The sequence below is a fragment of the Prenolepis imparis genome, unplaced genomic scaffold (genome assembly GCF_030444845.1).
Source record: "Prenolepis imparis isolate NDT839.2.m4 unplaced genomic scaffold, iyPreImpa1.0 SCAF_5, whole genome shotgun sequence".
NCBI classification, from domain to species: Eukaryota; Metazoa; Arthropoda; class Insecta; order Hymenoptera; family Formicidae; genus Prenolepis; species Prenolepis imparis.
In genome coordinates this window covers 13,413,727-13,438,921 of record NW_028141163.1, presented here as the reverse complement: position 1 = coordinate 13,438,921, position 25,195 = coordinate 13,413,727, and the positions used below count along the sequence as shown (strand labels likewise).

Sequence of the window (25,195 nt, the reverse complement as noted above, 5' to 3'; positions counted from 1 at the left end):
TACTGTATTATTCTGATAACATAATGATCGACATTCAAGACCATTTTTATAGTGTAACTATTCATTGTACGGATTCCTTCTGGAGAGTCGCCAACGGTCGATTTTCGGGGGATTCGCTCGACGATCTTTATAACAGTTTTCATAAAGGAGCCGTGCAAAAGAAATTGAAAAAAAAAGAAAAAAGAAAGAAGTAAAAAATACGGGTGCGTGTTCGTGAAGGCAATCGTAAGGCGGAAATTCGTGGCCGAATGCGCGATCGTTCCTCTTTCTACCGACGAAAAATCGTGCCTGCCCGCGCGATCAGAAAACCCCGAGCGTTATCGGTTACAGGTATCATATGAGCTGAAAATGTGACGAGAACATTGTCACTCTCTCGTATCTTTGATAGCTCCGCTTTTATGGCAATGGAAATCTCGGTATGCCTGGAGAAGCTTTAAAACGTGCATAAAAAAATTGCGCAGATATCACAGCGAGGCGTCAGTTTATAACAGCTTTTTTTTATAACTCATTTTATGACTCCCTGGCGATTCACATTTATATCGATAATTTGCGATTTATTACTGAACGCGAGCAAAATCTCATAGGTATCTCATATGCCCGTATTTGTGAAGCAGAGTAGGATCTATAGATATCAAGCATACACAATTATTTCCTTGAATAATTAATATTATATCATATATTATATCCGAAAAAGCCTGTTAAATTTTCATTGTTCATAGAATTTATTATGCTTATATGCTTGGCGCGAGTTCCCATTATATATAGACGCAATATATTTTTTATTTTTGTTATAAAATTTTTTAAAAATCTCTTATTGTTAGTATTAAATTATTAAATTATTCATATTGTATTTTATTATGTAATTATTTATATAGTATTTAATTATCTAATATCGCATTTCAATAATGTTCTTGAGCATTATACATATAGCTTTCACGCTTATTCATTATTTACGACATCGCAGTACACTGGTGCACCGGTGCATCTTTTTCATCACCGGGAATCTAAGTAATCGTGGCAAGCTAGTCGGTGGCTCGTGGTAGAACCCTCGGTACCGGTGCACGTACGCCATGCCTCATTCTCAGGCGATGGCCTCATCGGAACTATCCATCTTGGAAATTGCCGAACCTTAGTAATCTAAAGTGCCGAAGGCTGCCTCGACCAATGTTGAGAAATAGGAACGCTTTACCCGAGATAGGCTTTCGCGAACATTGGCGACACAATATAAGAATCAACTTTGACCCGCAATATTTCTTTCATATTCGTGTTTATCGTATAAAGGACCACGTATATAGGAATCTAGAATTCGCATATCATAAATATGCGCGTTATACTTCTTTCTCGCACACGATTCCAGATGAAAAAATATCTTACATAAATATGAAGCAATTTTTTTTTTATATAACATATGAGAAAAAATGTCATATTATCTTACAGTCGCAATATTTAAAGACGTTTTTAAAATTATTATTACCTTAATGTCATTCCTCCTCTCTCTAGATTCTTCCAGAGCTTGCATGTAATAAAGAAAAGTTGTTCTGTGCAAGGTACATATAAAAGAAAAATGTCGACTGTCAGTAGCACTGTTAGTAATGCCGGGCGCACATACCGCTGCTCGCGCTACAAAGTATATGGTAATCCCAGATGCTGGGAAGATTGTCGTAGGGAAGCGTCTGGTATCTTTTGCCAGGCGCATGGAGATGACTGCAATATATTAGCGTAACGTCTGCGAGAATTTTCTACGATCTCGCTACGTTTTACTACACTTACCCTCCGTCTCTTTAGTCGCGCCTTTGATAATCTTTTCGTACATATATAACGCGGTTTCCCGGTCGGTTTTGCGATATTTTCTAAACTCTTAATATAAATAACATTACAATGTCGCACGAGCGAACAATTTACGTCGCCGTGAAATCGCATAAGAATTAATTACCATGTCACGCCAACTTTTCATAAGCATTTTTTCAAGCATAAACGTAAGCATGTAAACGAAAATATTTTTCACTCATTTTTAATTCCGCCAATTTATTTTATCATATAAAAATAAATGGCAGAGAAAAGTCTATTGTTTATTATGACATTTATTAATTCTTAGCGACGTCAATCTGTTACGATGCATTGCATTATTTGCATTTTTGTTAAAGAAAATTGGAGGCTAAATTAAGAAAAAGAGTTTGATAATTATAATAAAATAAAAAAATATTTGATTTGAAAATTATAAAATCTACAGAATCATTCCGATTAAAATTCACGCGATATAACATCACTCGCGTAATTTAAAATTTTCGAGCTTAATCTACTTTAGTAGATTAAGAAAGTTCTTTTTTGTTATCGTTATATTCTTTCCAAGATGCCGTAATTACGTTTACGTTGCTGATCTCTTTCTTTCCGCGACGCGACATCACATCGCAGCCACCGTTTGGCTTTGACAATCTCATCCCGCCATCGAATGAGCTACTTTCTTGTGCACGTGCGCGTACATAGAGCAATGCATACATGCGGCCCGGGTACATAATGCAGTATGCAAATTCCCGAGGGCAGCTAATCCCCCGCCGTCTCTCACCCACGCTTCTTCCGCGTTATTAACTCGGCCTAAGGTCCGCGACCTAGTTTTTGCATCGTCGAACAAAGGAGCCCGCGGGTCTATTAAGATGCCGACGCCTCGGTGCTCCGGGTAACTTTTGATGCATCTACCCAACGGCGCGTCTATGCAGTATGCACCTATACAACCGCTGAAGTCACTCATCTCCTCCTCGGCGCATTTAAAGCTTCCCTACCTCTTACAGCGCGTCAACTCATCCGCTATTCACACCGCATTTCTCGCGGAATTTTCTATTCATCGTACTTTACTCTCCGATAGTTATCACTAGAATTGTTTACTATGTTGTAATTTCGGTTTCGCTAAAATTGAAAGAGACGTGCCCTACTTTATGCCCTATAGAACTTACTTTTTTCCCCTCTCCTTTGTAAAAAGCAATCCCTTATCCCTTTTCATCTTCTTAGAACGTGTCTGCTTTTCCTTACTAATTTTAATTACCTTACACCTTTATTTCGAGAGATTTTGCTCTCGAGCTTTCCTTTGATTTCGCGAACCGTCTTTTCTTTGTCTCTGCCTTTTGTTCTGTATTTCTATCTTTTTTCTCTCGATGATAAATCGTATTATTCCCGTTCGTCCACCGTAAGTCGGAAAATACGTTTCTAAGAGAGGCGCGCGGATATGAAATCTTCACTTCGTTCTCAAGGATTCGTCTTTGAAGTTGTAAGAAGAGCGATTCTTTAGTCAGTCGCTTGAATTTTTATAATAAATCATACTTTACCGATTATTCTGGTGAAATTCCGTACATATTCCATTCGGATGAGTAAATAGCGGTTGTTTCATCGCAATCTTCTTATTAGCAAATAAATTCCATCTTGCCAATCACACACATTTACATCTATCATACTTGGACGTAATCACAGAATTCACATAAACGGATTATACCGTTAAATTGCAAATGTATTAATAAATTTTTGTCAATCTTTAACATTTCGTCCTGAAGATATTCTTAAAATGTGTATCATTTTAATTTGAAAAATTGATTGTCTCGAAAAATTAAGAATATCTCTTCCTCTTCAAGTATACAATCTGGCTTTCTGTTTCTTACATTATATAGCATGAGAATGTCACCACATTGTAGCTGATATCTTTACGATCCTCTCGTACAACAAAACCGCATGAGAGTCGTACACACAAAAGTCACCCGCGTAAACTTGGCCGCACTTGTTCCGTTCCTTTGTGTCTCTATTTCGTTCTTTCTATTTTTATTTCGAGTTTGCGTTCCTTTTCAGCAATGCCGTTCACCTCAACTTCGACATTTCCACTCGTTTCATGCATTCGTGTCATTTAGGATAACAAATAGCCATTATTAATTTTTAACGTATGTCGATGTATAAATAAATAAGAGAACATTTTTATTATAAGAGAATATATTATATAAATATCTCTATAGGTATATATACATATATATTAAAATTAATTTAAAGAAATAATGTATTTAATATTTTTAATGTTTAATGTTATGCTTTACAAATCTTTTTAATGTGTTACAAATAAAATTTTTATTTTATTTTCATAACGAAATTTGCGATTACAGAAATTTTTAATAACTAAAATATACTATTTATTTTATTAGTATGTTTTAATTTAATTTATTTTCTCTTTCTCGTTGGCCTATTTTAGTCTCGAACAATATCTCATCTATAAAATAAAAAGCCATGTGGAATCAACTCTATTTTCAGCTTGTCTCCCGCATCGTTTCCAATTTCTCAGATTTATTTTTAACTTTTGCTGCTCGGCACGATTCTGCTTTTTTTATCTTTATAATATTTTTTCAATTAAACTTAACTTGATACACACGTGTGTCGTATATTCCTTTCCGAGAGAACAATATTGAGGGTCCTTCTCAATAACAGATACGCCTCGCTGTACGAATTTCTATTTTCCACTTTATCATTTTTCACTTCACTGCTTGTGCTCAAGCCTCTTATCCTATTTTTTTCTATTCGCATATTTGATCCTAGAAAAAAACAACATAGTATAGAAAATTAAATCTTATCTGAAATATTTTCATTATTATGATAATTCCGTCAAGCGTTTATCAGAAAACTACGTTAAATATTAAGTTCTCAAATACAGAACTAAGAATTTAATTTTTTGACTCAACAAATAAATTATTGTTACAATAAACGATTCAATTTGCGGGTCTTATTTCATTCAGTATGTTAGGTATTTGTTTTTCGACTAGTTAATTTTTCTTGGTTACTTTTATTCTCAATAAAATAAAATAAAACCTCTACTTGTGAATTCCGGACCTTAATTCTTCAATTAAGCATTGTCACGTTTCGCTAGAGTCGTTATTTTTCTTCCTCTCTTATCTCATCTTCTGGTATTGCAGGGACGACACTGTGGAAATCTTCATTTCATAACTCAATATCTTTGCTCTCTTTCTCTTTCTTTCTCTATCGACAATCTCGCGCTATAAAGCCACGCGAAAGTCCTTCAGTGTCTCACACATGATCGTAACCCCACATATTCGCGCTAGTACCTTCTTCCAGTTTATTCTTCGCATCTCCTTCTTTGATTGCCGTGTCACCTCCTTATCTCTCGCTCGTTTTTCGCTCGACCTTTTCTACTGCGTCCGTCGCGTCTCTTATTATCGTAAAAGACCGTATATGCCACGCTACATAGTCGAGCAATGCTTTTGTCGCAAAAATTGCAGCCGATCACGACACAAATATCCGCGATAAATCTTGACATAATACAGGAAGAAGCAACAAGAATTTGCATTTTATGTTATCTTTTAAAATATACACGCTTCGAGGATGCGATTTTTTTCATCGCTCAATTTTTTTCATCAATGATATTCTTGTGCGAATAATGTAGTATAGTGGTAAAATATGTTTGAAATTATTTTTAAATATTTAAAATGTTTGTAATACCAAAAGAATATTAATATATTATAATAGCTTTTTTAATAATGCATTTTATGTTATATTATGTTATAATATTATATATCATACTTAATATTTGATACATCTTTTTTCCATGCATATAGAAATTATATAAATTTATTATTGAAATAATAATATCTCTAACCATGTAAATTATATACTGAAATTCTCAAATATTTGACAAAATATCCAATAGCTATTTTTTTAGTTGTTTTTCGCATTTGACTATATAAGGATACTAAATATTTAAGATTTTCTCGTCTGCGTTTAATCTTCTGTGCTTATCTTCGTTGGGCCTAATTTCATTTTTTATGTTTTACCCTGCAGCAAACATCGGTAAACGGTGCGCGGCTCTTTACTCTAGTGGTTTCATTTCCCTCGCATTTGTCGACCCTCTCGCTTCGCTTTATCCCACCGCACATCTTGAATTGTTGACCCACCTTCGGGCGATTCTCATCGAGAGGAAAATGAACGAGTCCCACTTTATTCGTGATTTTGCGGCGAAGATTTTATTGGCGTTGCGGTTTAAACCGATATTTCCTCAACCTCGTCTCTCTTTTTCTCGAAGATATAAAAAAAAGTTATATTGTCTTACAATATTTATCTATTAGTGTTGCATTCCCACTCTCGTGTTTACTTGTAGCGAAGCTATTTCCATTTCGGTAACCATTGCTTTAAGATTATTAAATCACTTATTGATCATTGTTACTCTACAGATCCATAATTAGTATAATTTGTTGTTGTAATAATACGTTGTATAAGACATATAAAATATGACAACACTTGACAAAAAAGATAATAATTTTTTAATTATTAAAAATTACATGTGCGAGATACAAATGATAAAATTACTAATCTATCTTTAATTTTTTTGTTTCAGGTGAGTAAGAGTCATGGTGTATATCGTAAACATATAAGGTAAGGTTTCGCCGATTATCTCAAATTTCCTCGCCATGTTTGATTTTGATGTGCATCGTCTATTAATTCACGTGCACGAAAGTCAACAATTGCAAAGGGAGTTTACGCCGCCATCCGTGAATCCTTTATAATGCCTCCGATAAATTTGCGCGGACAGTTGTAATGAATCTCAGGCGGGAGAGACGACTATGAAATAATCCTCTTAAAAAAGATTATCGACTTCGATCTCCGGAATTCGATGCGGAAGCTTTACGTATTACAGGTTTACAATCCTTTTTCGAGAGACATAACTCTTCCGTTATTCTGATCGCAAGCAAATTCCGATATTTGGCGGAAACTAGTCTAAACTTTTGCTGGCTTCTCCATTTATTTTATATATAAACATGAAATATAATGACAATATTTTTCGCAATTTAATTTCTCAAGCATATATTATGTGAGACATTCTTTCATTATTTTTATAACAGATAAATATAACTCGAAATCAAAACGAGTTCCGCGTGCAATTTTAAAACTTAAGAATTAAAAAAAATTTATAAATTTTGAATAAAAAATCGGCTATGCTTTTATATATTTATATTTATATATTTTCTTTATAATATTTTATATAATATTCTATATAAATCAATTGATTTACAAAGAGAGAAAAAGATAAAGAGAAAGAATTCTTATTGTATAACCTAACTGTATGTAAATCATTCTACGAATTTACGGAGCATGAAGTTTACAATATATCAAAGCTCAATATCATATTTACTAAGCGGAAAGATATAAAGTTTATTGGAATCGATTTGTGTACACACAAATCGTAATTACAAGTATCTAATTCGCTGCGAAGAGACGCGTATTTACAGTAATGGAGTGTTAAATATATCAATTACTCGAATACGTCACGCGTTAATATATTGCAGCAACGTAATTCATGTTATCATTTTATGCCATATCATGTCGCTTTATTGTCACTAAAACAAATTCTGCAGTTTTTTAGTAAACATGCCATCGTATTAAAACTATGTTGACAGAGGAAAATATTATTAAATTATGTTTATCGTGAAAGTAACCAGAGATAAAAGCTTAGCAATTGATTAATCGAATAGGACAGTATATATTATATTTTAGAGTTATGAGTTATATTTTCTCTTTATATCTTTAGGCATAAAATAGTGAATATAAAGTCGAGCTAACATATATACACAATTTATTAATATACCCACTATATATATATATATATATATATTACATTGATATGAAGAGAAAAATCATACAGAGAAGAAACTAAATTTTTCTTTAATTATAATATATTTAAATGAGCAAGCATTAAAATCGATAAGTATTATTATCGATTTGCGCCACGTTATTCCATCGCACGTCCCATCGGTTCAATTAGAAATTGCATTCGCATCCGTTGCAATCACGCTTCCGCATATTGATCCTTTATCGTTTGTCGTCGTGTTCTGTAATCAATACAATGGAGCATTACTGTCATTTTCGAATCATTATCGTTTATAACGCGAAATCACATTTGCGAGCTAAGAAAAGCTGGACATTGTCCGAGAGACTGATGAGTCTTTTCCGGGAATCCAAGGATTGGGAAGGGCAAATACTCCGTATAGCTGTTTCGTATTGTACGAATTTTTTGTGGACAACGCATGAGCGAGATTATAGCGAAGTCTGCGATTTATTTCCGGCACGAGACGCGTCTCGTTTCTCTCGTGCTTCTTCACTACTGTCGTTTCGCTATTCGTCGATCCGACAATTTCGCTTCTCGTTTCGTTCCTCTCATCCCTCCCTTCCTCCTCCCCCTCTCTCATTGCGAGGGCATGTCGCGCTTCTTTTCTTTTTTTATTATCGAATATTCGTTTCTTCTTGCGAAGTCGAGGGGATTTTGAAGTGCCCCACGCCAAAGCGGCTGCGATCTATTGGCGCCATTCGTCAGATCGATTGGCGCTTACGACTTCCGGCGACAGGATTCGGGCCGGCGCTTCGGAGAGATCTTCTCCCGGAATGACTGAAAACCGAAATAGATTTTCTCGGGGATATCCGGCGCATCTTGTATCCAAACTAATATAAATGGTTGCAACGAAGAGAATTTTCGCGGTGCGCTCTTCGCGAAAATCGTTTCGCTCCTCGTCACCCTCGGTAAATTTATCCGGCATAGCCCCCCCGATCTGCTTCCTCGGTATAATTGAATGCAAAAATATATTGCGCTTGCGCAGCGAAAATAGAAATTCCTAGTTTAATTTCATGAATCTCGCTTAACGTTACGTTACGTACATATTGTAGATTATACATTTCGCTCGCGTTCCACATTTCTCAAGAACGTTTCGAAGAGTCTTTTAACTGATTAATTTTGAAGAATAATTTCCCCAGAGTGTGACAATTGGAATGAATATATCGCGCTCGAAAGTTAAAAATGCCGTCTCCGCTCAATTACAAAGTATGAAAGGAAACGATTTATCGAACGAGGCAGTGCTTCTTACTTATCTTCTAGTTAAGTAGTAAATCACAGCGTACTTTTATTCATTCAGGCTTTATTATAAATTCAAGAGTTAACTGGCTCCACAGCGCGGACGGACTTTCTTGAATTCTATTACTTTTTAAACGTCAAGCTACTATCTTCGGTAAAGCGCGCGGACTACGTAAAGATTTATTCCCTTACTTAAAGCTTAATCTCTTCCGACTTGAATCTCGTTTCCGGATGTCACATCGCTGCCACGAAGACAAAGATGTATTACATTTTCTCCGAACGATTATATATAACACGCGTTCGCGAAGTACGATTGATATTGCCAGCAAAAGCTCGTTTCTTCTAGTTGAAAAAATTTTTAAAGAACTTGCTCACAACTTTTGGGGGGGGGAAATTATTTCACATCGTTATTATCTCTTCACTCGCTTTGTTTAGAGTTCGACCGGTTTGTTACAAGTAGAAATTTTTCGTGTGATATAGATACGGTTTGCTCGTAATGCAAGTCGTTAAAAGTTCAGAAAAAACCACTCTTTTTCCTCCATAAATGTCTGCACAATATAATATTAGTAGAAAAATCCGAGCTTTGTCATCATGAGTAAAAAAAAAGCTTTCTCAGTATAGCGTTTCGAAAAATTAACACTTTTATGTCTATCTTTCCCTCTCTCTCTCTCTCTCTCTCTCTCTCTCTCTCTCTTTCTCTCTCTCTCTCTTTACATAAACATTGCACGCACATTTATGCACAAAATGCAAATTGTATTGTCGAATGTCCTCCATGGCTCGTTTCATTAACTGCACGCATCCGGCGTGCACGTACATTGACCCGCGAAATGCACGCGCATATGTATATATAGATATATTATACATGCATGTATACCTGTGCGAATGAGAGAGAGGGGGGGGAGGGGAGGAGAAATGGACGCGCGGGTGGAGTGCATGCGTTTACATACGTCGACGATGTGTAAACGGCTTAAGCTATTGCATCGGCCGCGGCCGGTCGGCACGTACGTCAGTTAATTCGCCTGTATCGCGGTATATGATCCTAGAATTTACATAGCTCTCACAGAGAACCTGCTTGTAACGTATGTTCACATAAGTGTGTAAACGCCACCGCGACCGGTATCTGGATACGCACATATCACGTATTCCGCCGTCATTCGCGTACAAGAGTATCTGTCTGTGTGTCTGTGCGCTTGTGTGCGTGTGTGTGTTTTTGTGTGTGAGTGCATCTCGCATGAATGGATGCATAGATAATTATTATTATGAAGCACTTCCCGTCACGAGCGTTGCTTAAAGGGGACCTCGCTGCGGAGAAAGCGACGGTTCTTCGCGAAATTATCTCAATAAACGCAAGCGCACCCACCACGTTTGCATTCGCGGCTATTTGTTCCCGATCGACTGCGTAAGTCTCATCATGCATATAATACTCGTTGAATTTCCTTGTCTTGCACGTGCGATTCGAATTGCAGATAGGAAACGAAAATTGTATTGAACTATATTGAAGCGCGATCGACAACATCGTTTATGCAACAATAGGTTATTGGAAATAATAAGGGAGAGAGATGAGACTTCACGATAAGATTCGATTCATCTTCTTATGATACTTCTCCCTCAGGTTTTATCTTTAAATATTTCGCTCTATATGATTCGTAAGAATAGAAGTAAGGATTACTTTGCACGTGCTCGCTCGTCTCTTCTTATTTAATGCATAAGTTTTTTCGACAGCTTCAGTACGTATTTATTTGATAATAATACGACTGGAAACGAAATCGAGTTACATATTCTGTAAAAGCTACACGCGATTTAATATTTCGACTTCGTGCTTTCGCGCGGTCGTGTAACCAAATCACGATTAAGATTGGATTTAATTGGAATTAATTGTCGCGCATTTGCATAATCGTCCGAGTGCCGAAAACTGATACAGCAATCTGCGGCCTTAATGGCATGATCGTGTCGATATTTCTGGCACGTTCCCCATCTCGTTTTACGTGATTCAAAAATTTGCGCTCCGCGATATGCGTATATATTTGCCTTGTCGTAAACGTAAACGTGACACGTTGTGTTTGTGTTTATGCGCCGGCGTGTGAATACGCACGACCGACGCGGATAATTGTTATGGGGACGATCGCGTCGTGCATCGTTTAAAGGCGATACTATACAACGGCAAGGCAACGCGGTGGATTAGAATTAACTGGTCCGCAGGTGACGGCTTATATGCGCCGTATCGTGGGATTTGCCGGCATATCTCTGTCGCGTAACGTTTACGCGTTAATAAAAATCGGATATCGCGCGATAGTCAGATTCTAGGGAATTTCGATGGAAAGAAATTCATCATGCGGTTATATATGTATATAACGCAAAAAGTTTTCATACGCGAATGACTAAGCCCCCTATATAAATATACAATTTACGTTTTACAATTTAATCTTTTATCATCGTTGAATTTTTTTTATTTTTGAGATCCTTCTTTTTGATTTCATCGGATTCTAGAATTTTAAGCCGCATCGATCCGATAATACGACAATCTATGGAATATTAAATGTGAAGGTTCAATATTTTCTATATATGTATGTATATGTTTGTAAAGCATAATGACGAAAATTATTGGCTGTGTGAAAGCAATTTATAGTGAGAAATATTTATACAGAAGATAATTGCTAAAGAGAAATATTGTTGATGAACGCGTGATGTCGATGTTTGAAACAATTTCGAAAACATGCAAAACTCAATTACATAAAGAACATATTTTTGTTTTGTTTTAGCACGTAATTGCACGTAATTTTATTTCGCAAAAAAAAAATCAATTTTTTACACCTTTATTCATTGCTCTTTAAAGAAACCATTACAAACAAGAAGAAAAATTAGAGATAGAAATGACAAGTTTATATGTATAACAGCAAGAGTACATAATTAATGATGCGAGCTTAAATTCTGGAATAAATCTCATTTATATCGTATATGAATATATATAAAATAGATCACACGCGTTCTCGGATTAAAAAATACTATATTTTATGTCTTATCCAAGATATATGATCTTGTTATTGTGTATCGCGACTTTACAGACCCCCTACGTACATTCACCGATTTTATTCGCCAATGATTTTGAAAATATATCACGTTGATGTCATAGACTGCGCGGGATTAAAGCATGCTTGCGAATAAAGCAGCGAGGATCTGTATCGTAAATGCACGGTGTGTATAAAATAGGTCATACATTCCCAGATTAAAAAGAATATTTTACACTGAATTTTGGATATATACATATATGTATGTATCTCGTGATCTCGTTATGTATTCCGTGTCGCGATTTTAGGGTACTCGCTGTGTATATTTACCGATCGGTTTTGAGAATATCACGGAGAGACATCGTACGAGACCCTCGGGATAACGGCCGGGTATCGGTGTTGACTTGGCGAGCACTCAAGTTGTTAGTTTGGCCTCTCGAGTTCAGTAATCCCTGCGTCTACTTGTCCTTTACGGAATGTAGTTACTACGCGGCACGCGCGTGCAAGTGCAACTTGCTGCTAGCGGCGACAGGATCGCGTTTGAAGAGGAGCCTTGTATAGTGCGCTTTAATAGAGTACCACTTCAGAGTGCACTGTCGAGATCTTGAGAAAATAAAGTTAATTGGATTACGGTGAGATAAAGCTCTCCTTCTCTCTCTCTCTCTCTCTCTATCTCTATCTCGTGAGCATACTCTAGTATTTCGTCCCGTAAAGGCACTCATAGCGTCAAGTCGTTGAAAATGAGCTGCTTACAAATTCAAAATAATGAGATAATTTATTGATCGTGCTTGCTGTTCAACTTGCATATTACTGCGCAAACGAACGAACGAACGAACGAACGAACGATAATAATGCAAATTTTTCGATGAATTAATGCAATCTTGCCTTTAATTGAACGAAATAAATTCCGGACCACTCGCTAAATCGTATCGTACGTTAATTACGTTACAACGAAATTTTCAACAACAATGATCGCGATCGCGGATGCGCCGGTAATTTCATTATTATGATTTTAATGGTTGTATATCGCTTTTATTTATTTGCCGTATTGCATATAGATGAGATGTCACACCAGGATATATCGAATAATATTCTACATCACGCATATTAACGATTTCACAGGGTGAAATAAACGAGAATTCTTTCGAAAATTGCAAAAGCTTCCTACGTTATTTATTTATGTTCTTGAAATAATACACGAGCTCTAACTAATTATTAAACTTATTTAAACTTCTTAATAAACTTCTACTTATCGCGCTCATCACACATTTTTAAATTTAAAATCAAATTAATTTATTTACGAGAGTGATAACTTTCTATTAATTAATTAATTAATTAATTAATTTATTTATTTAATCTCTTTAGACGCTTTATAAATTCCAATTTAATGTTATGGTCTTTTATAAATGATAAACGGTTTTGTTATATTTTATTAAAGATCATTGCAAGATATAGAAAGATTCCGAAGTTCTCCTCGTACTCCTATCTTCTCTTTTTATGATTGCTGCCGGTTCTACCTTGGTTAATACACATTTAAGATGCAGAATTGTCACTTGCAGCTTCTTTCTTTCATCGCGGGTCTGCGTTATAAAGTATAAGCGAACTGCACGGAAAAAAAGAAAGCTTTTTTCTCGGATTTAAATTGGCACGCTCAAAGCGCGCCTCTGTCGTTGTTCGGAGGACTTCGAGAAAAAATCGCGACGAGCGCTTTGTTAAGTGTTTATGCTTTGCTCGCCGCGACCGACTAAATCTCGGAAAAAAGCTCAAAGGGAGCTCTTTCATCTTTGGCTTCTTTCAACGTGTTTCCTTGAACGCATGTTTCATCGGACGAAATAATTATGCTTTACTCGAGTACCGAGTATAAACATATGCATATGTTTTCGTTAATCGAGCAAGAAATAAGATAACATTTTTGTGGGAGACTTACGAATAGAGACTTAACGTAATAAATTAAATATGAATTATGTAATCTAATGCAATGACAGTTTTTAATGATTATAGGTAACGATTATCATTGATAAATGTATATGTTTATGAAACACATACATATATATACACGCGAGAAAGCGACGTGAATGGACAATTATTATGAATATATATACAAACGATAGTGATGCTAAATTAAACTTTGATGATACCAACTTTGCAATAAAACGTAACATTGCTTCCTGCGAGACGGAAATAACATTGAAATTGAACTCGGGTACTCGAGTAATTATATAGCGAATATGTTTGTTTGGGCTTCAATCAGTTAGCCAGTATATAACGGTTGCATAAATTAATCACTCGGTACGGTAATTTATTCAATTGCACGATTATTGCGCCAGATCAAGTACATGTAGATACCACTCGTGAATTGTGTGAAGAGGAAATGCTGTGTTAATACAATATTAATTTAAGGGAAAGAGAGGGAAAGAGTCTTTTTTTATTAATTTATCATTTTTTTTCTTTTTTTTTTTTCTCCAAATAGCCTCAGACCTCCTAATAAAGAGAAGAACGATATTCCGATAATCGTTGACTCGTGGTGATATATCTCGTCGTCCTTTCGTTTCCTTCCGCCATTTCTTTCGTTAGAGAGAAGAAAATCAGGAAAAGAAGGTTATTAATCACGGGAAATTACTCTCTCGCGATTTCTCGGTGACTGAGGGTGTCGATGAGGTCTCCACTGAAAGAGACAGGGATGATAGAATGAAGGGAAAGATGGAGGAGAGAAACGCAAAATCGGACTGAAGCACCCCGAGCTAGGCAAGCAATAGCCGCTAAATTAGATCGGGAGGTTCTGAAAAAGAAATCGTCATTTCTACTCCATTTTTACAGAATTCTTTTAAATTTTATTCTCAATTATAAGAACATGTAATGGAGCGATAGGTACGTTAAAAAGCTTTCTTATCTACAAAAGAGCCATGTGTGCATTAAGAATAAAATTAATCATTATTTTTCGATAATTCTTCGATTAAATATAATATTATATCTAATATTATATATATTAAATATAATATATTATATCTAATATTATATATATTAAATATAATATTATATCTAATATTATATACATATATTAAATATAAATCTTCGTATTTCTCTCTCACGAGAGAGCATTACGTTCTTCGAAATTATCCTTCTCTCTCGTCTTTGCATTTCACGAAGGAATGCGTAAGAGAAGCTAGCGTATAGGTAGCTAGACGTAAGTTGGCGAAGCCTTCTCGTCAAACGCGACGAAGCCTGATTGGATTATTTGCTTGCTACCCTTGAGCGTGCCCGACTAAGGACGTATGTGCGCATATATGAGACCTTGGCAAACGGTTAGGCGATTCCTCGTTTCTCGCGGAATTTCAACGATAACGATCCCGTGAGCACGCTCGAAGCTACATCGGTGAAAATGGTCTTAATCTCCGCGGTAAATTCCGCAGGAAAAAAGCACTGCTGGATCCCGAAGACACTAAGGACGCGGCAATTTCGCGTCGCACGTCCTCGGTACAATACTTTCTTAAATACGATCGTTATGTTATCAAGGATAACACGCGAGCCCACAAACTATTTCGCCGAGATAAATGCAATTTTTTTCGGAGGATATCTTAAAGAGCAAGTTACGTTATTATGATCGCATATTTCTTTTATAATTATCTAAGATCGATGATATATCGAGAACATAAATAAATTTAATTTTAATGGATTGAAATAATTAATTTAATAAGTAATATCATTATTGGGAAAAAAGCTTCCTATTAATCTAACTATGAATATCAATTATCGGTAAATGTTACCATATTACATCAACGCCTCTCATCTGTTCATAATTATCCTGATCGTTCGATGGATTGATGATTACGCGTTTATCTAAATACTGAATAAAATCGAAATCAACTTTTGTCGCTCGGTCAAGCGATGCGTATCACGTGTGCGCGCACGTGAAATTGTAAATCGCCAAATATATTATTCAACGAACCGAGACTGTCATGATCGAATGCAGATACCCGCGTAAACGCGCGACCGTACTCGATGACGATCGGAATAAATGCGGACTGAACGAGCATTCATTACCGTTGGGCCAACATACATATAAGAGCTCGTTTCCGCGTTGCATAAAAAAAAAAAAAAATACGGGAAAGTCCCAGACGCGCGATATAATGGAATTAAAACCGCTCGGCGAGTAACGTCGCGCGATATCCGGGGACGATTTTTCATAATTTGCCGATGAAAAACGGGCCATTCCCTCCTCTCCCTACGACACGAAGCAGACTGTCCCGCGGGTACTTTCTCGCTTAATTTAGCGACTCCCCCTCGCGCATTAATTAACGATATATTAACGAGCGCAATGTTTGGGAGGGGGAGATTTCTCTCGTGCATCCCAAATAAATCGTTCGTCTCGTATCGACACGATAAATCAATTATGATAATTGACCGGCAATAAATCGCGTATTACTTTAACGAATCGTTATCTCCCGCAATGCCGACCGCATTATTGGGCAACGGTACGTGAAACGAGACGATGGTGATGCGGGCGTGTATATGTGCTTGTATGCGGACAAGGTTTTTGTTAAATGAAAATACGCGTGGGCGAAACTGTGCGCCAGCTGTGGTCGGGGCATTAACCAACTGTAGAAATAATTTCGGATTGCTATGTGGCCGTCTTTCTCTTTGCGTCAAAAATTTTCTGCGACATATATATTTTTCTTGTAATAAGCTCGCGACAGTCAAATGTGCGAGCGTGCAAATCGCCACGATAAAACGGCGAGTTTTATTAATCCGTACGCGCGCGTTGTGGCTAAGTATTTGCGATGGCAATATTGTCGATGATAATGAAAGCACACGCCTCTCATCGATGAGCTTAATGGATTGGAAAAAGTGTTATTTCAGCTGTTATTTTTCTTTCTTTCTTTTTTTTTAAATTTTATTTTCACGAGCACGCGGTTCTGTTCCATCGGTGTGGCGAAATTCGTTCATCGCGATGGAAATTGCGTCGAGTTGCGTGAAATATAATCGCCGATGATGGAGAGAGCGAACGATGTTTTAATTATATTTCAGGAGAATTCCATAAACGTTTCGTGTGAAGCAGACAGAGGGAAAGAGGGAGAATGCAGTCTCTTCGCGCGTACTTGCGAATTAATAACTGTTTTATTCGGCGCGACTCTAAACTGCATTTATATAATTGCGTTTATATTTGACTACTGTATCCGGCTTGAATTTCGTGAAATTTCGTCTCTGAAGCCGAGAGGACTTGTTTGGTGGAGAGGGGGAAGGAAATGTAGTAAGCGCGCGTAAGTGAGAGATGGTTTCCGTAACGATAGAAGCGTAAAGCGTACAAACCACTTTATAACTTTAACAGAATAATTCTAAATTGTAATACACATCAGGTAATTATTTCCGTTGCTGCATATACATATATATATGTAGTTCAAAGTTTGGGAAAACTGATATTATTCGAAACTTTTTATTAAACTTTAAATTTATATTTAATTATATTTTCTTTGCCGAAAGAAACATCGCGTTTGAAATCAGAGATACGAATTTTTACTTAATTTTAATTTATAAAATGATAAATTTCGAGTCTTCCTAAGACTGTATTTGTATCATTCTGCTTTGTATAATGTTTCAAATAGCTATGCATAATGAAGCGGAAAAAGTACTTTTAGGAGGAGAGAGAGCGTTCTTGCTAGAATCTAGCTCGAACGCTGCCTGCATCACTTACGTTAGTTCGGTCCGGAACCAGTTTAGACTCGAGCTCAAACACAGGACCTATCTGGACTTATCCGGCGCACTAACCCCCGATAGTTTCGTCTAATAGTTTAGTTACTCGCAGCGTTTTCACAGAGACTCGGCTCTTTTATCTCAGCAGCACCCACCTTTGCGCGTCATTGTCCAATTTTTTTTTTGCTTTTTTTCGGCCACGATTATTTATTCCGCATACATAATTCACTCGTCCCTTTTCCTCACCACTCGTGAGAGGTGTTAAAATAAAAAAAAATTGCTCAAACAAAGCCGGGCGCGCTTGGAAAGCGCAGGTCGGAAAACTCCACGCGATGACGAGGGTTGGCTACTCGCACTAGCCGCTCTCGGATATTTGAAATTCGTGTCTCTTAAACACACGTCGCTTCGCGGACCGTGGATTTTTTTTCGGCGAGAGTGACTGAAAAACGCGCACGCGGGAGAGATGTAGAATTTCATTTCGAGTGCGAAACGCTCGAGATAGGAGGGGGTAGGAGGACCAGCGACCGGAAGCTGTTCCGCCGGATCGATCGGTGGAACGGGGTGCCGGATGAAGACTCTCGATCGAAATCTTTTATTTCGCGTTTCCTGTGTCAATCGACCCGTCGATGACGTCAACGGTCTCTCTTCGCCAATCTTGTGTTCCTTCTATCGGCGAAAAACGATTTTATGAAAGGCAAGGGTAGTCGATACAATATCCTCATTGAACATTTTCTTTTTCCGTCGAAAAACAATTTTTATTTATTTATCTGTTTTATTCCTGATTTTTGATTTCGATATGCTTGATCGCCCGCGGCTGACGGGATAAATTGGAATTTAGCGAGATGGAATTTTTAAGGGAAACTCGAGTCTCTCTCTCTCTCTCTCTCGACGAGAGAGTCGCGCCACCAAGTGCGGTACGAAAATTAAGAGGAAAGTTCTAAGGTTGAGATGCAAGGATACGAGAGCCGATGAGGGTGGAGAGCTTCATGAAACCTATTTTCTTTTCCGTATAAACCGACCGACGATACCGTACGAGAGCCCCCTTGATTTCCCTCTTCTCTCTCTCTCTTTTTCCTCTGCTTTCGTTTCCTACGTTAAAAGGAAGAATTCTGAGCAATCTTTATTGGCGGGATTCTGGAGCATCGGGTTTTTTTATTTCGTTTCCGATCTTCATTTAAATGTAATCGTCGTTCGTAATGTATCGAACCTTTATTTACGACAAAGTATACCGAACGCTCTCTAATCGATCGCGCTCGTGCAAAAAACATACAGTACACATGTGTACATGCATATAAGATATACAATTTCCCGGGTTGCAGTCAACTTTAATAAAATACGAGTGTTATGAATATAAAATATTTTATAAAAAAATATATATATATATTTAGCCCTTAAAATGATAGCAGACGGGAAATCACGGCGCTGCTGAAATATGGCAATGTTTCTATTTATCAGAAATTAAACGAACGAACGTTAATAAAATGAAAATAAATAATAATATTCGCTGAAAGAGAAGCATAATCTATGATTATATTACGTGACGATTTTTATGATATATTATATACTTTTCATGATTACCTATAGGTACATAAAGTGGACGCGAGTAAACAGTATATTTTTGTATACACATCACAAAATGTTTTTCTTATTTCGTAGCGATTTCGTAGGATAGAAAATATCTTGATAAAATCATGAGCCTTTTCTTTAAATAATAAACGGCAAGAACTGCGGCCTCTCTCTCTTCCCTTTATTCTCCGACGAACGCACTTAAAATGCAAAGTTGTCACTTTCGTTTCAGCGAAGCGTTATGGAACGCAAACAATGCATATATGCGGCAGATGCTATGCTTGAATTAACATTTTATTTTACTATCTTCATATAGAATTTACCGATTCCGTGTCTTATTTTTGCGAAAAAATATGATTTAAAAAAAAACTTTTTATCAATCTTATCGAAAACGAAATTTTTTCTGCGATTTCCTGACTTATAATTATTCTAAAAAGTGTTAATTTTTATATTAAATTCTTTTATCAACGTGAAACCGACTGTTTCTGAACGAAAAGGAATAAAATTCCGAGTTTAAGGTGATTTCGTTCCGATACCGAGGATCTTTGCTATATTACCCTTCTTCTTTTTGCCGACGACGTCGCGTTAAAAAAGAAGGAACCCGAAAGGATTTTTATCGGCAGGATTTTCACGAGCGATGGCTTACTCCGTTTTCGAACGTCGGTTTAATGTAACCGATGTTCTCTTGAGCGATGTGTACTTGAACGTTGAGATCGCTCTAATGTCGAAACTTTGTAACTGTTAAGAGTCTGGAAGATAGCTCTATGAAACGGAAATTTAGCTGCAGAGAAAAAGAGAAGAAAAAAATGATACATTCATAATTTGCATTATATATTTGCAGTATAATAGCGTGTATATATAATTTAAAAAACTTTGCATTATATATTTCGCCATTCCTTTAAATAAAATAATTACTCGATAATGCATCTATAAAATATAACATTATGATAATAAAACAATTTTTATGTATAGTTAAAAAAATAATTTAATTGGAGATGGATAAAAATTTCAAAATATGATTTTGATTTCTTCCAAAGTAATAAGTTTTTTGCGAAATATATATGATGTCTATATTATGTATTTTATGTATAATATTATGTGTGTGGGTTAGTAGACATAAATACATTAATTTGATGGAAAAGAAATATAATGGAAATTGTATGTTATCATTTTTTCTGCTGGTAATTGCGATATTAAAATACGCGAAATTTCAGACGATTATAAGATGATTTACAGATATAAAAAAGGAATAATAAAAAAGAAGAGAAGCATAAATAGAGTTAATAGAAGGATATTACTTATCTCTTAAGTCTGTAATATCTTTCTATTAACCTGTCGTTTATGTTTTTCATTTTTATTATTATTATTATTTATATCTGTAAATTTTATCTTACAATCGTCTGAAGTTTCGCGTATTTTAATGTCGCAATTGCCAGAAGAAAAAATTATAATATAAGATTCCCATTATATTTCTTTTCTTTTAAATTAGTGTATTATCAAAGCTGAAAGATAGAAAAGCAGGAGGCAAAGGAACAAGAAAAGTGAACGGCAGAAGCGTAAACTATGGCATCATGAAAACTTAAAAACTTTCTCGATTTTTATGATGCAATAACGGCGGCGATGCGTATATAGCATTTGCTTCGTTCCCACTCAACATTAACGGAACTTTTATTAAAAATGCACGGCGAAGAGTAATACAATTTCCGATAATCTTCCGATTCGGCCGTCACAGTATATAGAATATAGCACTATTTTCCGAGGTTCTTTATTAAAGAAAAAACAACAAAACGAAATAGCTTTATTGGCTATTGTTTTATCTTTTAACTCTTATTGCGTTAGTTTTGTATCTCGATCATATGATGAAGTGCGCGCGTAATCATTTTAAAGGAAAGTCATAGAAAATATAATAGAAAATATAATTTTTTTGACATTTTATCTAATTTAATTTATAAATAATTATTACTTAAAAAAGACAAACTTTATCATTATGTATATTTATTCGGTATTATTATGAAAGAGATATTTATCCCAAGATTACTCCGATTTATTTTGCGCTCGACGCTAGCTGATGATGCGACTACAATTCCACACACACATATATAGAAAAAAAAAATAGAAAAAAAGAAAGAAGGGCGAGACGAAGAAAAAGAAAGAATTGTACGGCGCGGAGTTCCCCCAGGAATAATTCCTACGAAAGTAAAGCCTCTCCGGCTGAAGCAAGCGTGTTTCGCTGAATTACGGTCATCCGTTCCGCGTGCGCTCTCGCACCGGGGAAAAATATTTTTGGCGTAGGATTGTGTGTAAATGTTGAATGAGAGAGAGGGACATGCGAGGAGACTCAACCTTTGCGCGCGTAAGAGCGTAAACCTTAAACGTCCGCATTTTTCCTTCTATCTCGTGATCAAGAAATATTGGGATGAAGCTCGCCGCGAGGGGATGTTTCGTTGATATATGGCGTAAACACGCATGGTGCGTTACGCACCATGATTTATGAGCCTTGTCTTAATGAATATATTTGAGAATCTTTTTCGACATTTACATACCGTCTTCTATTTTTGTGCCAAATTATTTTTATATATCATCTGCTTATCTATAAGTAATTGATCAATAATATTATGCGTATGTGTTAAAGTATCTTTTTATAAATTACTGCAGTAACATTATATCAAGGCATTAATTATCGACAGTATATATCTGGTGTCAATTTAATATTTGATATTATAATAACAAGGATATAGAGGAGAAATATAGAAATTATTGTATTTTCGTATGATTTTTTAATATTAAAACCTGAATTTATTACATCAATATCAATCTTAATAATGTCGTAACTAGATACGAATGTATTTTATAGCAATTATTGTATTTTAATGTACAAACAACTTTTAATTACTTGATATATTAATTGATATAAGTAAGAAACTAACACAATGTACTGGAAAGAAATTTCATATACAGCCGATTAAAACTCAGCTCAATTTAATCGCGACATTTACTAAATTGCAATAATTTTTTAGGATTTTATCGATACTTTTTTTTAGGGTACGCACATTACCATAATTTTAATGTAGCACGACAACCGCTTATCTTATCTCGGGACGAAATGGACTTGGGCTCTTTGTCTACAGTGGATTTGCCACAATTGTTCTGGCATACAAATGAGCTCTGACTTTAGCATTTTTTATGTCCGTGGCATGTTTTATATAATCCCTGGCCTTCTATTATAGTACCGTTATAATTTTGCATCACAGTCAGTGAATCTGCGCGTTTTAGTTAAAACGTAATCGTTATCATTAAGCCAGTCTCTTTCATTTTTGAGCGAGCAGCGAAATGAATTTATGACTCGTTCCATTAAGATTTTAACTAATTGTTTTATTATTTACCGTACGCATTGTGCATTTATAAATAAGCGATAAATGATGTAGAAGGCAACGAAAGAGCGGATAACGAAATAGATTTCGTATATTCTTTCAGCAGAATTTTTAGGCGAATTAATGAAATTCATGTCGTTCTTTCTACGTGCACACATACACACACACTTTGGATAGAAATTCCCATTTTCTCGTGAATATTCCATTCTTTTTTCGCGATTATCAGCGCGTTACATTGAAAAAGTCCGTACGGCTGTATGAGAAGGTAAGTTTTAATTCCGCTTTGCACGCGTAATGAACGTTAACACAGTAGAGAATAAACGGATCGACGTAATCGGATTTAGCCATTTATTGCATCCTATACCAAACTCTCGAACTTAATGTTTCATCGCAGGACATAGGGCCACATTCACTTGTGCGGGCTAACCAACTGAATGCAAAAGAGAAATAATCTCATATTTTACAATTATATGTTTCGTCGCGCCTTATTTTTTTTTTTATTTTAAATTTGTTATTTTTAGATTGGAAAACCCGCGTCGAATTTATCGCTCGAAAGGAATCGATGCAAATCGCAATGCGATCTACAGGATATCGTGTTATCTGCATAATCGTGTTTTCGTTGAAGAAAGACGAAATTTGCGTGTTTATCGGCGCTCATGCGAAGCCGCAATTACATCGATTCTCATTAGGGCGATTTGCGGCGAGGATCTGTGAAATTAACCCCGCGAAATATATATCGACCCTTCCCGTCTCTCTTACGGTTTCTCCGTCCGATCTTCGACCTACACCAGCTCTCGTCATGCATGACTACACCGCAAGATACATCGGCGGAATGCATCCCGCTCGATCCACCCCCGTGATTCTTTTTCGTCTCCACGCTCCCTCTCGCCATATCTGTGACTGCACGCGCGCACAAACACACAAATACACAAATACACACACACACACACACACACACACGTGTCGAGTCGGTTCTTTATTCCGCTCGGGCACGTATATCCGCGCGAGGGAAACGTGCGACGAAAAGAAAACGTGTCGCCGCGATGCCGGCAAATTCTGTCCCGCGCACGTCGTTCGCGTAACGGCTCTTACACGATGGCGGAAAAACGCGGGACAAAATATCTGATATGTGGCTGAACCGAGTTAACACCGTCGGATGAAATGTATTTTTCATTTCGCTCACGAACACGGTTATTATCACGATGGATCTTTATACTGTTGATCGAAGACGTTCGCTAGAAGAATCTGCTTCGCGAGTAACTTTCAATTAGCCTGCGTAGCTGTATTGCATATAAAATTGCGTATAAGAAAGCAATTATGTTTATTATCACAACAATTCTGCTACGTTGTATCCACATACTTGTGTGATATTAAAATTTATTATAATATTATAACAATCTCTTATGTGCAAAAGAGCTACACAAGATAATTGAAAGTTAAATGATTAAATAATATAATTTAAGCGATTTTCATGTAAATTCAAGTTCCATGTTGAAAAATTACAAGGAAACAATTTCTATATCATTACAATATCAAAAATTGAATTTACGCCAATATTATGTTGTCGATAATTATTGCCTCGATATATTATGTTACTGAAGTAATTTATAAAGTAATTTATACCTTAACATTATACACTACTTATTGATAGTCTACTATTTATAGTTAAGTGGATAATATGTAGATTATAATAGATTATTAATATTGAATTTACAAATACTAGAGATAATATTCGCTTTTAGTCGTAAATTAGCGCAACGATATAAACTTTTCACACAGAACTGCGTTTATTATGCGCACCAAGAGTATTAAGTTTTTCTTTGACCGTGTTCAACAATAGGATGGTCGACTGTGAACGATGATCCCTTGTGCATATAATCCGGTACACATCGCAGACCCAGGTGTGTGTATAGGTAGACAAAATACGGAACACTCGTGCATACACAACCGCGTAAGTACGCGAGACGATATTTCATTAGGCGGATCGTGCGCGGCAAATGCTTTTATTAAAAAGTACGAACCCACCCTGTAAAAATCGCGGTGGATTTATAGTCGAGAAAATCGAGAAAAATTCCTGATCACCTCGCTCGCGCGTTTCCACGTCTTTTCATTCGCAGCTGTAATCGCGATACGCCCCGCAATATACTTAGAACTCTCTCTACGCGCGGAGGTTTTATTTTATTTTATTTTTTTTTTTTTCTATCTCGAACGAGTTTTGCCGCATTATCTCCGCCACAATCTCCGTGATTTAATCGTGTAGCAAACTTTTAATCTAGAATAATCTCTCTTAGACCGTGAAATCTATCTATTATTCTCTCTTCTTGATTTTATTTAGCTATTTTTTTTTTATTTATTAAGCGTTAATTATATATAATTTAATAATTTATTTATTTAGTGTTTAATTTATAATTATTTTTTAATTTAAAAATGTGTGTATTTGCGAATATAAATATAATCTAAATTTAACTATATGTATATAACTATATATTTATATAATTAAGTCTTAATTTTTTTAGACAATTGCAGGACAAAAATCGGGATGAGAATTCTAATTGTAATTTTATATTTTTTGTTCTGCAATACAGAAAGCCTTTAAAACACACACATATAAATACAGATTAGAATACACATGTATTAAGCAACAACAAACATAAAAGTTTGTTATTAATAGATTTCTCTTGAGTTGTGTG

The 25,195-nt window shown here is 36.0% G+C and overlaps 1 protein-coding gene across 12 annotated transcripts in view; it reads left to right on the top strand.

The window, feature by feature from the left end:
* The window catches only part of Rho-6 (serine protease rhomboid 6), a 122,278-nt gene that overhangs the window by 40,419 nt on the left and 56,664 nt on the right, over window positions 1–25,195 (top strand). The window contains exon 2 of one of the 12 annotated variants that reach the window (XM_083039501.1): window positions 6,371–6,408. The exons of the other annotated variants lie outside the window; for them this stretch is intronic. The gene's annotated coding sequence lies outside the window, so the exon portion shown is untranslated. The remainder of the gene's footprint in view (window positions 1–6,370; window positions 6,409–25,195) is intronic. 12 annotated transcript variants of the gene reach the window in all.